General features: G+C 40.2%; 1 protein-coding gene across 4 annotated transcripts in view; it reads right to left on the reverse strand.

The window, feature by feature from the left end:
- The window catches only part of Fbxw7 (F-box and WD repeat domain containing 7), a 143,286-nt gene that overhangs the window by 75,121 nt on the left and 50,741 nt on the right, over positions 1–17,424 (reverse strand). For 3 of the 4 annotated variants that reach the window (XM_087899432.1, XM_048424444.3, XM_087899431.1), the window contains one exon: positions 17,241–17,304. The exons of the other annotated variant lie outside the window; for it this stretch is intronic. The gene's annotated coding sequence lies outside the window, so the exon portion shown is untranslated. The remainder of the gene's footprint in view (positions 1–17,240; positions 17,305–17,424) is intronic. 4 annotated transcript variants of the gene reach the window in all.

Below are 17,424 nucleotides of genomic sequence, written 5' to 3' on the forward strand. Positions count from 1 at the left end.
CTGGGTAGGACAGAAACCCCAACAAGCAGGCCCCCTCATGTTACAACCTTGAAATGATTATGTAAAAGTTAGCACATACACGGAGTGAAATATACAATATTCTAGCAACAGCTGAGATAATCATACATCCTAAAGCTATATAAATTAATTTTTAAATACACCTATCTTTATTTTCTCTGCCTGACTGCTTGCCTGCATGTATGTATATGTGTATCACATATGTGTCTGGTCCCCTGGAACTTGTTACAGACAGCTAGGAGCTGCCATACAGGTGATGGAAATACAACTGGATCCTCTGCAGAAGCAGCAAGCGCTCCTAACTCTTAGCCTATACAAGTGAATTTTAAAGGGTCAGTTATATCCCATCAACTACTTCCCTTTCACATGGAAGAAAATGTAGAAGAAAAATAGAGGATTGTATATAAATCCATGTTAATACATGAACAATCAATGACAAAGCAACGAGTCTAGAAATACAGTTTATCTCTATAAAGTGGTTCAGTAATGTGAATTAGTTATACCCTCAGCACTGAGGGATAAAGTTGGCATAGTGTCAGTCACTTTAGTTCACCTTAGGTTTCACTAATGTTAAAAAGACATCTACCCCGGAGTTTCTATTGCTATGATAAAACACCACAACCAAAAGCAACTTGGAGAATAACGAGCTTATTTCAACTTACAGATCCACATCACAGCTCATCACTGACGGAAGTCAGGACAAGGGAACAAAATAAAGTAGTAACCCAGAGGCAGAAGCTGATGCAGAGGCCACGTAAGAGAGCTGCTTACTGGCTTGCTCAGCCTGTTTTTATATATATATAATCCAGGCTCATCTGCCATAGGGCCGTGCCACATCAATCAAGAAAATGCACTAAAGACTTGTGTACAAATCAATCCTATGGGAAGATTCCTTCTTCCAGGAGGACTACAGCCTATGTCAAGTTAACATAAAAATTGGCCAACACCATCAGAAGCAAGTTTTCTCACTACGAGGGTATTATCAATGTATGATGACATTAAGAATAAAACTGAGGGCCAAAGAGGCACTTGCCATGCTTGATGACCTGAGTTCATTCCCTCATTTCCCATGAACACGGAAAGAAAACTAAAGGAGAACCACCTCCTGGAAACTGTCGTCTGACCCCCAACACACACACAAACAGTCACTAAACAAACAAATGGTCTAAGAGAATCTACATAAAAGACAACTACAAGCTGACTAACGGCTTCAACTACTAGTGTTCCATGGTAAACTCCATAGTAATACCTTGGGTATGAATAAAGACATGAAATGCTTCGCCTATGTTTATTTTTTCAGGGACGAGGTAGTGATAAAAGACTATATCTACATACCTTTACTAATTTTAACAATCTTACCCCAAATAGATATGTGTCCTAAATTCTAAGACTCAGAACTGACACTGGGTGGCCACGTTTACCGGTGTTTTATGAGTCGTCACTGGTCGTTGGTGGTGCAGAGCTTCTGGATGCCATAAGCCCATTTTCAAAGATGGTTTTTACAGAACTTCACTCTTTTTCAGAGCAAGAAAGATGGTTTGTTATTTGTGTATATGTGAAACATACACACACACACACACACACACACACACACGCACATAGTCTCTCTATTAGGCAACTCAGACTGCCTAAAACTCACAGAAATGTAGACCAGGCTGGCCTTGAACTCACAGAAATCCACTTACCTCTGCCTCCCAAGTACTCACTTGAGACAGCACTTCTTACTGAGCTTAGAATTTACCAATTACGCTTCACTGCTTGGCCAGCAAGCCGCAGTGATCCTATCTCCACCACTCCAGTCCTGAAATTACAGGCACACACCACGAAGTCTTACTTTTTACCTGGGTGCTGGGATCAAAACACAGGTCCTCGTGTTTATGGGGCAAGCACTTTACCCACTGAATGATCTTTGCAGCACTGAACATACATAACAGAACTGCCTGTTACAATTTTCAAGGCAGTCTAGAACGACCGAGTGCTTTATTTAGGTCTAGCTTTACCGCTTCCGTGTTTGTAACCACGGGACGAAGACGATCTCCACTGAGATGAAGCTCCTATTCCTGTTGCACACTTCAATCACGTCCAGTCAACCTTAACAGTGCCCACTTTAGCTTGTAGTGTGTAAAAAACATGAAGACAGATGGTTACAGTGAAATGTTCAGAAAAATGAAATGAAATAAAAATTAGAAATACAGATGTGATTATAGTGCTAGGATCTGTGGTCCTTTATCTCAAGATTAATTTCAACTCTGGGGTATGATGTCCATTTTTAAAAACAAAATCTGAGTCAGTTTCATCGATTTTATAATAACGTCACATGACAAAGACACCATCCATTAAAATGATTATGTTCTCCTAGGAGTCATCTTTTTGGAGTTTTGCAGAGCAAAACTGAAATTATTTTCTTCATGAAAATCCAAAATTACCAAGGAGAAATAGGTGTGCTTCATCTCTGGTTATAGGTGACTCTTTTCTTTAACTAAGCTAAACAATGATAAAGTTAACTTTAGCATTTAAATCTGTTCATAATATATACTAAACACTTTCAATCTGATTTGTAACTTAATTTCAGCAATACAAAGTATTAAAAATTGAATCAAAGCATGTGTAGTGCTTTAGGGCACAGGAGCAAATGCAATCGACTGCTTCCACTGTCCCTCCTGCTCTAAAAATGTACAAATAATAGACATATGTGTATGTGTGTGCAGATAATACATACAAACAGATAATACATACACTGCAGATAATATATGTGCAGGTAATATACATACATACATAGCATGTATGCGCACAGATAATACATATGCACAGACATTTGTCCCTTGAAGTTATGACCAAAGACTATCCAAAACACTTCCAGTCTTGGATTCTAAAGGATGCCACTTACTACACTGCTCTCAACACACACCCGTGGAAACCAGTTACCAATTACTCTTGCCAAGCTATGCATGATATATGTGTAGTTCTGTCTTAGAGAGAAGATACTGTAACATCCAGAGGAACCATGTGAATTGATCACCACCACCACCATCTCCCCCCAAAACAACAAACTCTAGTAATTTCTCAACCTAAAAGTGAAATCTGTGGCTTTGGGCTCAGCCCACTACTACAGCCTGTTCAAACACACATTTTCCGTACATTTCAGCCCAATTCACAGATCAACTCAACAACACTTATCTCCTTCCCTCTGTGCACCCCTCCCTGCAATGCTGCTGTTTCGGGTTCTGTCCTGCATGCCCCCCCAGGCTCTCACACCCCGCTCATCACAGCAGTACCACCAGCACGACTCATGGAGGGCTGCTTCAAGGACAGAGTCCTAGAACTTGAGGAAAAATAAAATCAATGGCTCCTTCTGAAAAATAAAAATTAAAATCTGCTCTCTCCCGAAATGACTCTCGCACACCACCCACTTCAAAGCCATTAAACCAAGCCCAACACACTCCAGCCCCTAGCAGCAATGCCACACCTGTGCTCTCCAGTGCCGGCTTTTCTAACAGGCCACCAACCTCGAGAGCCATTTTTGCCTTTGCTGTTTTAGTATTTCCAGTGCTTTGTTTGCACAAGAATTTAACTGTTATCCAGTTATCAATAAGGGACAAGGATGGCAAATGAATTGTCCTCATCAGCAGATATTAACAATGGTAGAATAAAAATGAAAATTGTTCACTGTGTAATTTGAATTAGGAAGCCTTATTTTAAAGCTTCCCTTGTTCCCCACATTCTGAACACTACAATTTCAGATGGGATCAACTAAGATAATATCAAGGATAAGAAAGTGAGGCTTGAAGTGATACTTGAGGTTAAAAATCTACCTACCAAGTGTGATCTCATCAAAGTTTGCCAAGTCTCAAAGGCTCATAAATTCTAAAATGAGACTTTTATCGAATGAACGTTTTAGGTAACGATTAAAACAGACAAAGTGCCTGATGCACTGTGAGTGTGAGGCCAGCCTAGTCTACGGAGTGAGTTCCAGGACAGGCTCCAAAGCTATACAGAGAAACCCTGTCTTGAACACCACCCCAAATTAAAACAGTACTCTTAGCAAAAAGAAAGCAACATGAATAGGCAAAGGAAGTATCAATACTGCCTACAAATTCTTTAAGAAACTCTAAATTCCACCAAACTCCAACCTCTACAGCTTCAGTCCCAGTTCTGTAGGCACCTCTCTCTGACAGGATAAACTGAATTCTTTTGAATGAATATTTTAAGGGGCCTTAAAGCGATCATTCATACATAACCTGATCAAGATCATCAAAAGTATTAGTAACGAAGCCAGACAAAATCCAGGTCTTAAATGTTTGATCTGGGCTCTTGAGAAAAGGCTGCTCTACTGGGGGTAGGACTTCACAAGATACATCTCCCTTTAATTTTAAATGAAGCACTATTGCACTGTAGAACAGTAGCAGTACCCTGTACCTTTCAAAATCATTTTAAGCAAGCGGTCACATACTGGTACTCACTTCTCTTCAGCTATGCTCAACCAACTATACAAAGCCGGGAGAGGGGGCTTTAATGTACAATACTACAGCAAACATTTATCAGTAATTGATTTGTTGATGGTACATCATTTAACATTTTCAATAAATATTGAATTCAGACATGCCCTGGAGCAAATCTCAAATGGTAATGGCATCCTTATGTACATATATCCAATGCACGCAGAGGGATTTATGCTGTTGGTAGGAGTGAAGAAAAGGTGAAGAAGAAACTTGCCTAAGGAAGAATAAAGACGACAAACTCCAACGCTGATTATCTATAGCTACCTTTTAAAGTGAGAGTGTTAATATTTTCACCTTGTAAGAAACACTAAGGCGTCAAACAGTTCAGTGTTAGCCCCTGGGCCTATCAGAAAGGAAATGTCCCCACGCAGTGTTTGGATAGTGTGGTTAGCACATGCAATGGCAGTACTATGCTTGATTCTGCAATAGCAAATCTTGAATACTATTTAGTTATCTTAAGTGTCATGAAATACAGTAGAGAGAACAACAAGAATACATCTAAGGAATGACAGAAAAGTCATTATCTGTGGGAGTGTGTGTGTGTGTGTGTGTGTGTGTGTGTGTGTGGTTCTGTATAAAACATTGCATTACATACTAAACAGAAAGGAGGTGGTGCCAGCGAGGGAAGGGGGATATATTTATTCACTGATACAAAGCCCCAAGCAAGATGTCAGCAGCCAGGATCTCAGCATGGACCCCACTGCCTACAGCAGCAGGTGCATTCTAAGAATGAGTTTTGTACACCCATATTCATAATCAATTGTTTACTCTAAAGGCAAAGGAAGCCAAAAATTATTCAAATATAACCAGTTTGTAAATTTTGGATAGTAAATAATATTGGATATCAAGTCTATTAATTTGTTGTATCCTTAAACATTACAATAGCCCGTGCTGTTTTTCTTGATATTCCTAAGAAATAATCGAGTTTAGACTTCCAAAAAAAAAAAAAGAAAGAAAGAAAGAAAGAAAGAAAACAAAACAAAACACTAAAAAAAGACGAAGAACAAAATTTCCAGTGACTCTCTGGGTCCACAACTTCCTGTGTCTCCAACGTTATCAAAGAGCTGAAGGTGGGACCCGATGAGATTTCCAGGCGTTAATATTTTACTTCATTCAGATAATATTCGTTAACAAAAGCTCATGCTTTAGACATGTGTTCTCATGTCACTGAGTTAAGAAGCAAAGAGAGAAGACTGTGTTTTATTGTATTTAAGGCCAGGCACACCGATAAACTTTTTATAAACTGGTCGGTGAAAAAGAAAACCGTAATCTCTAAGATTTCACAGGGGCACTCAAGTAAAACTACAGCAAAGAAAACAAACAAGGAAAGCCTAGCCCTCTGATTTTTAACATAAATGCTGCTACTGCTGCGGGTGGCCAGCAGTCTCGAATCAACACTGGCTGCAATCACAGCATCCATTAGAGCGCTACAGTCAGAGCAAGCAAGTGGTTTTCGGGGCCGCTGGTAAATCACCTGACCCTATTACAAAATCAATTACTGCAGTGCATTTCCACTGCCACAATCTGACGATGACAGAATTGATATTGGATAGCTACTGCAAGGTCAAGAAAACTGCTAAGAACATCTTAATTGGCCTTTTATGTTCAATCACTTGGCCTGCTAATAATGCAGCCATTTTAACTGTATATTTTTATTTGAAATAAATCTATGTAGTTACCTTTGGTTTCCTGGGCCATTCGATGGAAAATCTCTGCAACTGGTCTGTTGTATGGCTACAAGGGAACAGATCGGAGCAGCAAGGCGAGCGGCTCAACCTCTTCATTAGAAAAGAAACAATGCTGCAGCCACAGCCACACATTGACTTGAGCATTAGAGAGAATCTGACTTTAAAAAATCACAAGTAATGTCCCGTATAGACTAGAACTGGCTATCTGACTCATTCTGCAGCTCTCTGGCTAAAAGAAGTACTGTTAAAAAATGAAATAAAAACAAATGAAAATCCAAGTTCACAGCAGAAGATAACAGCCACAAACTCATCGCCAAGAAAACCTGCGAGAAGTATCAAGTCTCCTGCTACCACACAAAGAATGTAAGGTGCTTTAATATTCCAACGTGTTCATATTAAAGCTCAAGAACTTAGCAAAGGAGCAAACTCAAGACACCCCAAAACATACTAACCACTCTTTCTGTCTTCCATCAGTTTGGATCTGTTTGCCTACACCTTCTGCTCAGCCTATCCAACTTGTTCCCTCTGTAAATGCACGCTATTTCAACAGCCAACCGGAAAGAGCCCCACCCCTTGCTGTCCCCGTACACTGTTCAAGAAGGGCTCAGACTCTGAGGACGCTGGCTGCAGCACAGCTCTGAGAACAACAGGAGAGGATTACTGGACAGAGAAGCTCACCAATCAGAACTGATGACCTATGGCTCCACACTCCAGAAGCCTGCCAAACGCTCACAGTAAGCATGCTCACTCACTTTCCTTCTCTACTCCAGACCGACTTACAGAACCCTTCCCCAATCTCAATACTAGACTTAAAATTCAATGGGAAACAGAACACAGGCCTAAATCTTTTCTTAAAAAATAGAATCTGGATAGTAGCTAGTATAAACCTTTGAGTAGTGGTGGGAGAGGACAGGAGGGTGGCTGAGTTCTGCAGACTGCACGAGCAGCGCCCGTGGCTGTGCAGTCTGGGAGGAGAGGGTGTGACTGTGCACCTAGTGCTGGCAATACCTACAAGCCATCCAGAACCTCTCCTGACCCCGGGTCATCTGCATTTCAGTAGACGGAGAACTTCTAAAACCTGAAGCCCTCTTTGAAAATATAATCAAACAGTATTTAAAGACGTTAGTCATTTCCTAAAATATTTATACTTAAAACATTCTACCTTTCCTGATAACATATAGTTACTTGTATCTGGTAATTATAATTCTTTCTAAAATCCCAGAATAAAAGAGGCAGATTAGATACAAATACGCTAGTCTTCTTTGAAAAAAAAATACCTATTCAAAATAACAATGAACATTCAGATACCAATGTCAATTCTCTTTAATACATCTTTTTTTTTTTTAAAGGCAGGTAAAAATAGCAAAATAGCTTCTATTACAAGACCCTACGTCCTGTGCATTGAAAAGCTCTGTATTTGTGTGTGCGCTGTGCTCCATTCCTTCCCTCTTTAAGCTGTCAGAAGCCAGCACCGTTTCTGCCTTCCCCAAGCACTGTCCTTTCCACAGTCATGTTAGACTTAAATCAGTTTCTCCAGAGGACCTATAAGCAGGCATGCACTTCACAGGGGGAGAAAACCAACCTTCTGTAAATAAAAGCTACAGAAGGAAAGAAGCAAAATCATTCAGTAACCTCTTCCTCACCTGCTGAAGGCAGTGTATGCTGAACAGAAGCTAAACCCTCACCTGCAGATGCAACTGAGCTGGACTGCCATGCAGTCTACCTTCCTGTGCAGCTGCTACACCAGCCAAAGAGCACACAGCACATGGAAAACGCAAAGGACTACCAGCCTGAGTTTCTAAAATGATTTAACAACAGAACGTCTAAAATCTACTCTAGCGCTGCCTCCTTTGAAACGCACATTGGAGACATTAGGGGAGAGGTTCTCAACTGCTGTTCATGTGCTTCTCCAGCAAATATAGGAGGCAGGGGAGGTAAAAGAGTTAATGAAAAAAATTAATGCATTGTGCTAGTATAAGAACAGACACCAAGCAATAACACTTGACATAATTTACACTGCCAATAAATATACAATATGCTCAGATGAGAGAAATACATTATTGAGTGTAAAATAAAGCAAGCATCAATTTAAAGTTCCCAGAAAATGTAAGCTGCTCTCAATGAAAGCAAGGCATCTTATCTGTCTAGCCCTCAGCATTACTACTGCTTCTAAACAAAGCCTAAAATAAAAGATCTGAAAGCAAAAAATGCTTCTGAAACCTCCAGCCATGAAATGCTTCATCAGCCTCATTTCCCCTACCACCCCCAATACCCCTTGGCTCTTAAATTAGTTCTAACAAAAATAGAATAAGCAATAATGGTTATTTTCATTATTTATCATTTTTCTTCCCTGTCAGCTAATTCAATGTACTATTGATCCTTAGGTTGCATACAGACATAACTTAAAGACTAACCAACAGAAATAAACATTTTTAAAATGTCAACAAAGAGACCATAATATTGTTCTGAAAAAAAGACAGTGAATATTTAATCAAGTCTACCTCCAGCCCGGTTTAAGAAGCAGAGGTAACATCATATGTTAATATTTGGTGATGAGCAAGTGATCTAGACAGTGAATATTTAATCAAGTCTACCTCCAGCCCGGTGTAAGAAGCAGAGGTAACATCATATGTTAATATTTGGTGATGAGCAAGTGATCTAGCATTGTCTTAGTCACTGCTCTGTCGCAGTGAGGTGACACCATGACAAAGAACCCCGAGGAGAAAGAACTTATTGGGGACTTGCTCGGTCACGGGGAGGGGGGGTGAGTTTGTGACCCTTGAGTCGCATGCATAGCATGGCAGGAGCTGACTTATTGGCAGGCTGGAGGCGGAGTCTACACCAGGGACACACCTCCTCCAGCAAAGCCACACCTCCTAACCCTTTCCTAACAGTTTCATCTACTATGGACCAAGTATTCAAATATAGGAACTACTAGGGGCCATTCTCATTCACATGACAACCACTAAACCACATTCCCAGACCTCAGAATTACCTCAATAAAGTTAACTAGTTCCCTTCTTATGAGTAACTCAATGTCAAAATTTTACTTAAAAAAAATAAATACTGTATTATGCATACTGAATTAATTTCCAATTCTTGAGGAAACAACAGGCTCCATGTTTAGTAGCAGCCTTAAATGCTTGCCCAGCATGCACAAGGCCCTGGATTAGATCTCCAGCTCCATCCATCCAATCATCCATCCACCCACAGAAACCTACAGACACAACACAACTCTGCAATAGAACATTCGTCTCAATTGGCCCATATTTATGTGTAATTAACGTCCTCTTCTGGTCTTTATGGACACCAAACACAAAAGACATACATGCAGGCAAAACATCCACACACATAAAATAAATCTTAAAAATGAAAATAATGAAGAGCATGTATGATTAATCTCCAGTCGCTGTGGCACAGGCATGACGTCTGGGACAGTCGAAGCTAACCAGGAGCACTGCTTTCATGGAAGTTGAAAATCAGAAGGAGATTTTGTCTCAAAAATCAGATAACATTTTGAAAACAACTGGGAAAGTGGCCCAATAACGCAGAGTAATTCCTGGTCTTGGAACTACGGGGCATGGCTGGCATAGCAAGGTTTCACAATAGTAAGTGAGGGTGACTTACCTTCTAGATCTGCACATGTGAGCTCACAATTGTTTTCACAAGGTTAAGGTTCCCATACGCCCCATAGATTAACTATCAAAACATTCTCTTTGGTTCTATCCTTGATCTTCCAGAACTAATTCCCATTCAATCAATCAGTCAAGTATTTACTAAGCATCTAATGTGCTAGGCAAGAAAGAGTAACAAAGACATTTCAAAGGAAACAGAAATCTCTTCCACAAGCATTAAACTTACATTCCAAGAACAAAGACAAAATAAAGTTTTTTTTAAAAACCTTAAGAAGCAAAATAATTACTTATAATAAATGGTAATAGGCACCAAGGAGAAAAATACAGGAGAAAAGATTAAATGGTTTGCAAAAGTCTCACTTCTATAACAAAAATCTAAGTTAAAACATCTGTGATATGTCAGATCACTTTTAAATGTCAGGAGAGGAGGAGCAGCACAAGCTAAACAGTCATGGGGGGAAATGGACATTCTAAACGAAGTCTCCGGTATGCAGAAAAAGAAGAGCATATTTATAGATTGGTGTTTATCACACCCATATTCAACTCAAAACACGGCCAACATTGCTTGTCTATTCTTTCTTTGCAGGCATTCTAAATTAAGTTGCAGACACCATTCCTACACATACTACACACGCGCACATTCACTCACACCACCTCCCACACCCACACAAGACTTCACAAACGCCTCTCTCTTGTGTTCACATAATCACCAGATGGTACCATCACATTAACTGTATTTCCATAACAATTAACACCATTCAATATCCAAATTCTCCAAGTTGTCTCACAAACGTCTAAGCAGAGAGAGTAGCAGGGCTGTCCCGACTTCTCACATCACTTCCCTGAGGACCCCCGGGGCCTGGATCCCCCCCACACACACTGCCCAGCAGAGACACACTAGATGCCTGACACTGCAGTGCCTGTGCTTCCCACTGGCACCCACCGTATTACCCAATCTTCCACAGGAACTTAACTACAAGGAAGTTTCAGCATGAGGGTTCTAAATTCAACTAATAAAGAAATGCTAACAGTATGATTGGCACACGTGGGATTATGGCCCCAGAGAACCCAGCAGCAGCGTAAGTTTGCCAGTGATCCCTAAACAGCTGTGGAAAGGCTGAGCATGGTGCAGTAACTCTGAAGCGGCACAAGAGGGAGCTGTAATATTTAGAAATTCCATACTAAGTAGCATCACATTTTACTTTAAACACTGAATTTCAATTTAGTGATGGTTAAGAACACAATTGTTGTTGCATATGCTTCCACTAGAAAACAAGACCCCACTGTAGAACAAAAGGACTTAGAGGGTAGGTAAAGGCTGGGCATATGATATTTATAATCCAAATGTACTAATTAGCCACTACCAAATGTTACCACTTAACATGATTCTACAAACAATGCACTTCTACTTTACAAGTAACTCTTTTCAGTAAGTAAGCACATCGAAACGGCCTAATATATTTTGCTAGATAACTGTTTTCATCATAAATTCAAATTTCAACTCTCAAGCAAGGAAGTTCTAAACTTTGGGTTAGCTTTTTACATATCCACATGTCCAAAAAGAAGTCTCAAAGTAGCAGGGCAGTAGTGGTGCACGCTTTTGATCCCAGCACCGGGGAGGCAGAGGCACACAGATCACTGAGTTCGAGGCCATTCTGGTCTACGGAGCGAGTTCCAGGACAGCCAGAGTTACACAAGAGAAATCCTGTCTCAAAAATCAAAATCAAAAACAAAACAAAACAAAAAATACTAAGTCTCAAAGTATATGCCTAAGCATATATAGGTTAGGGAAATAGCTCAGTGGCAGAGCTTACCCACTATGTGCAAATCCTCAGGTTTGATCCCCAGCTCTAAAAGATGTTTCCTCCAAGGAACACTGATATTATATGAAAATATAAATTTAGGGACTGAGGATGGCTGGGGAGGTGAAATGCTTGCTGTGCAAGCGTCAGGACCCAAGTCAGATCCCCATGTAAAAAGGCTTGCACACAACTGCAGTCCAACCACTGAGACTCTACATCCAGTGAGTCCGTGCTGAAAAATAAGCTGGACTGAAAGACAGTCGCTCAACACCAGCCTTCGCAGTGCACCGCGACGGCCTTCATCAGCGGGGCCTCTAATGCTGCTTCCGTCAGCCGTCTACTTACGAGGACTTCACTGATTCCTTAAGAAAACAGGCTTCCTTTTCCTTGTATTTTTATTTACTCATTTGTGTGTGGGCATGTATATGCTTGCATGCATGTATTTAGTATGGGCACATAGCTGTATGTGTCTGCAGAGGCCCTGAGGGGCATCAGATCTCCTGGAGCTAGAGGACAAGATCAAAATTTAGTCAAAAAGAAACAGCACAATTTGATAAATGTTTTCATGTACGCAGTATTTAGTCAACAATATAGAATTATATTTTGCTGTTTTTATTTTTACGGTAAGGAAAAAGCATGCAGATTTTTTTATAATCAGAAAAAATTATAGTAAATTACATAGTTACTAACATTGATGTGAATTCTTTCAATAGCCCTGCCATTTAGGGCTATTTCCCATTACTTGTAATTGTGGTCAGATGATAGGAAATCCTAATGTTTCTCTATCTGAACTTGTCTTTGCTTTACTTTGGAACTGCAGTGGTCACAGAGCCACATGTCATGGCTTTCCCTCTGGTTCCCTGAAGGACCAACTCCTCATCTTCTAGCCTGTTTCCGAGAAGTTCTTTTTCTGTCACTGCTTTCCGGGTTTCCTCTGTCTCTGTGACAACTGAGCAGCGTGACCACTTGGGTGACCAGACGTGGAGCCTTTCATGCTGGCTCTGCCTGAGGCTGCACGAGACAGAGCCCCAGCCACTATTCACCCTACCGTGACTCTGGACAGACGGCTGTCTCTAACAAGTTCTTCACTCTCTTCTGTCTCTATTCTCAATCCTCCCAGCCTTCCGGGTGACGACTTTTATTACTCTAAGTTAATTGACTCTCCTCTTTGCTAAAGAGTTGCTTTGCTTATGTAAGTAACTCCTTCCAGACAGCCCTAAAACGCTCTCCTGCTGCCGCTCTCCAAGCTCCAGCCGCTCTCTCCTAAGTGTGTCCTTGAACCCTCTGATGAGACTCAGTCATTAGCTGGCCCTACTCAGAGTCAGTTCCCACGTGTTAATTTACCAAATCTGAAAGTAAGCCCTATCCCATACCTATCTAGTAACTTCTGGAGGAAGCCAGACAATGTAAAACAATAACAGCACATTGGACTTGGCTATATTCTTTTACAGGAACTTCTGATCCTGGTGTTGCGGGCAGAAACTCCAAGCTGTTCCCTTCGCAGTGTGTGGCTACTACCTGTGCTCAGCTGCTTCATCTCCGAGCCAGGCCTTCTCACTTACCAGCCTGATGCCTGGGACACTGCCCTGGCCCCTGAGGAGTTTACAGTGGGCAGTGGGAGAAGTGGGTAGAGATAGAACTCAGATGTATGCTCACATCTCTGGTGGCAGACACTGTACTCTCAGAACTACGCTCACACCTCTTGGTATCCTGCCTCAGGGCTTCGCCCCTGCATTCCAGCTCTTCCATCAGCCTTGTGTTGTCTGTGTTACTCTAGAAAAGTTTCAGCCACCCAAAGCCACATGACAAGTCGAAAGACATATTCAATCAAAAAGAAACAAAGATACATCTTGTATGGATCCATTTTCTTTCAAGAACAGAAATCACAAGCATTCTGTTAAACTGCCAGATCCCAGTACGTGGGAAGCTGAAGCACAAATACAGTAGTAACTGTTTCCTTGTGCTCTGGCTATCAGACACAAGAAATACCAGTGTTCTCTACGGACTTGTGATGAAGTGTGTCACAGACTTAGACTATCGATAAATACTTATCTTAAAATGAACCTGTAAGTACACAACAAAATAAATGCTGAACTCTATCAAGATTAAAATCTTTCGTTCTTTTTCAGTGACATTTTTTAAAAGTAAAAAGATAATCCAAAGAATAGGAGAAAATACTCATATTTGATAAAGGTCTAGTAGTCACAATTTATAAGGAATGCCCACAATTCAAAATTAAAGGTATAATATAGGCTGAAAATGAGTAAAGAATTTGAATAACTCTTCCTTCAGAGACAACAAATGATCAGTAAGCAATGAAACAATCCACAATGAAATACCCTTTCACACCAACTAGGAACACTAAAACACAGGCATAAAAATACAGGCATTCTCATGTTCAAGAGAATGTGGAAAAAAATAGAACCTCTGTGTATTGATGCATAGTAAAACTTGAAAAGGAACATAAAGGACTAAGTATCAATCCACATAAGCTCAAAAGAAATAAAAATATATATCGACAAAAAACTTACACAAGAAAGCTCACAACAAATACATTCGTACCAAAAACCTGGATCTATTAGCTGATGAATGACTAAATAAAACACAGCATACAAATGACCTAATAAGTTATAAAAATAAATTAAATACTGACATGACACATATAATGCTGAAAGTATTGTGCTAAGAGAATGAAGCCAGGCACAAAAGAACAATACTGTGTGCTGCCATTTTAGCCACAAACTCTAACAAGCAGAAACTCCATCACCAATTGCTTAGAGAGGGGAGTCAAGGGGAGAAGGGCAATGAAAGCAGCCTAAGCTGTGAGGAGAGTGTATACTGAATATACTCGAGGATCACTGACTAGTCCACAACTACAGTGTATACTGAATATACTCGAGGATCACTGACTAGTCCACAAGTAGTGTATACTGAAATACTCGAGGATCACTGACTAGTCCACAAGTACAGTGTATACTGAATACACTCGAGGATCACTGACTATTCTACAAGTAGTGTATACTGAAATACTCGAGGATCACTGACTAGTCCACAAGTACAGTGTATACTGAATATACTCGAGGATCACTGACTAGTCCACAAGTACAGTGTATACTGAATATACTCGAGGATCACTGACTAGTCCACAAGTACAGTGTATACTGAATATACTCGAGGATCACTGACTAGTCCACAAGTACAGTGTATACTGAATATACTCGAGGATCACTGACTAGTCCACAAGTAGTGTATACTGAATATACTCGAGGATCACTGACTAGTCCACAACTACAGTGTATCACTGACTAGTCCACAAGTAGTGTATACTGAATATACTCGAGGATCACTGACTAGTCCACAAGTAGTGTATACTGAATATACTCAAGGATCACTGACTAGTCCACAAGTAGTGTATACTGAATATACTCAAGGATCACTGACTAGTCCACAAGTAGTGTATACTGAATATACTCGAGGATCACTGACTAGTCCACAACTACAGTGTATCACTGACTAGTCCACAAGTAGTGTATACTGAATATACTCGAGGATCACTGACTAGTCCACAAGTAGTGTATACTGAATATACTCAAGGATCACTGACTAGTCCACAAGTAGTGTATACTGAATATACTCGAGGATCACTGACTAGTCCACAACTACAGTGTATCACTGACTAGTCCACAAGTAGTGTATACTGAATATACTCGAGGATCACTGACTAGTCCACAAGTAGTGTATACTGAATATACTCAAGGATCACTGACTAGTCCACAAGTACAGTGTATACTGAAATACTCGAGGATCACTGACTAGTCCACAAGTACAGTGTATACTGAATATACTCGAGGATCACTGACTAGTCCACAACTACAGTGTATACTGAATATACTCGAGGATCACTGACTAGTCCACAAGTACAGTGTACACTGAAAATACTCGAGGATCACTGACTAGTCCACAAGTACTAGTGTGTATACTGAATACACTCGAGGATCACTGACTAGTCCACAAGTACAGTGTATACTGAATATACTCGAGGATCACTGACTAGTCCACAAGTAGTGTATACTGAAATACTCGAGGATCACTGACTATTCTACAAGTAGTGTATACTGAATATACTCGAGGATCACTGACTAGTCCACAAGTACAGTGTATACTGAATATACTCGAGGATCACTGACTAGTCCACAAGTACTAGTGTGTATACTGAATACACTTGAAGATTACTCCCCTTTTCTGTATATACACTTCAGAATCAGTTGCCACACTCTAAGGCAGAAGAAGTCTGTATCTGCTATCTTTGCTCTGTCTTGTGCTCCTGAATATGCTACAAGTCCCAAGTGTGTACTGAACACGTGTACTCAGAGTAGCATTTGCTACACCTGTTATGGAAATACCCTCTGTTCCAATACAGTGAACAGTTTAGTACATAAAGGATGTTTGCTCACTTCACAGTTCTCCATGTCTCTAGGAATTCCCCTTTAACTAAAGAAATAAACACTTTTAGTGATTATATTCACAACAACCATAAACTATATCATGGTACTTGATTACCAGATGTCCCAAACATTTAATCACTTTAAAATTTTCCACTATTAAAAAGAAATGCACATAAGCTGGCGTAGCCACTATGGACAGTAGTATAGGGGATTCTCAGAAAACTACAAATAGAACTCCATGTGATCAGCTATCCCATTCCTGAGCATATTTCCAGAAGAATCTACGTCAGCATGTATATGAGCATCCACATGAAGGAGTAGACAAAGAAATGGTAGCACATATTCACTACGGAGGTCCACAGCCCCAGCTATGAAGAAGAGAAAAAATGTCTAAGAAAGTGGGTCGATACGAGAGCATTATGTTAATCGACGTTTAAGCCACACTCAGGGAAAAGAAATTATCACCTGTTACATGCTGAATATACACATGTGCGTGGGTGGATGCATAGACACACGGATGGAAGGGCAGAGAGAGAGGGTCATCTAGGACAAGCAGGAACGAGAGACGGGCTGGGGAGATGGCTGGGTGACAGGAGTGCTTGCTGGGCGAGCAGGGGAAGCTAAGCTTTGATCCGCAGCACTCGTCACACGGGCTGTAACCCCACCACTGGGTTAGGGGACATGAAAAGATGGTGAGGTAAAGTTCCTGTGAGGCCCTGCCTTAAGAGGGTAAGACCAAAGAGTAATAAAGCACACATGTCTGTACTCACATGTGTGTGCACACACATACTATACACAGAGATGAGGTTGAGGACTAGAAAAACCGTGTTCGCTAGTGAAATGGTAACTTAACAGATTCTTAATTAGAGGCAACTACAAAAGCTTTCATTTTAATCTTAAAACAAAGAAATTAAAATAATACAGATTGGAAACACGACAGATGCTGACCTCAGTAATAGTGTTTACACTGACACAATGTAGTAAACAAGATTTAATACATTAAGGAACAGTAAAGTAATAAATAGAAGAATAGTAATAATAACAATAATAATAAATCTGCATGTCTTTTGGCAATTAATAGATCATTACTATAAAATCTCAGGTAGGAAAAAGTCTTATTTAACTCATAAATTTGCTATTCCTGATTACTAACCTGATTTTCTAGACACAATGTGTAGAGGGATCACAAAAGTTATAAAGAGAAGAAATTCTCGTACCTAGGTAAAAATGAAAACAAATATAATTCTTATTGCAATTTAACTTACTGATATCAGGAGCATTTATAGTGCATATACATAAATTTAAGGAACATGTAAAAGTACAAGAAAACCAAACAC

The sequence above is a fragment of the Myodes glareolus genome, chromosome 20 (genome assembly GCF_982192425.1).
Source record: "Myodes glareolus chromosome 20, mMyoGla1.1, whole genome shotgun sequence".
Classification (NCBI taxonomy): domain Eukaryota; kingdom Metazoa; phylum Chordata; class Mammalia; order Rodentia; family Cricetidae; genus Myodes; species Myodes glareolus.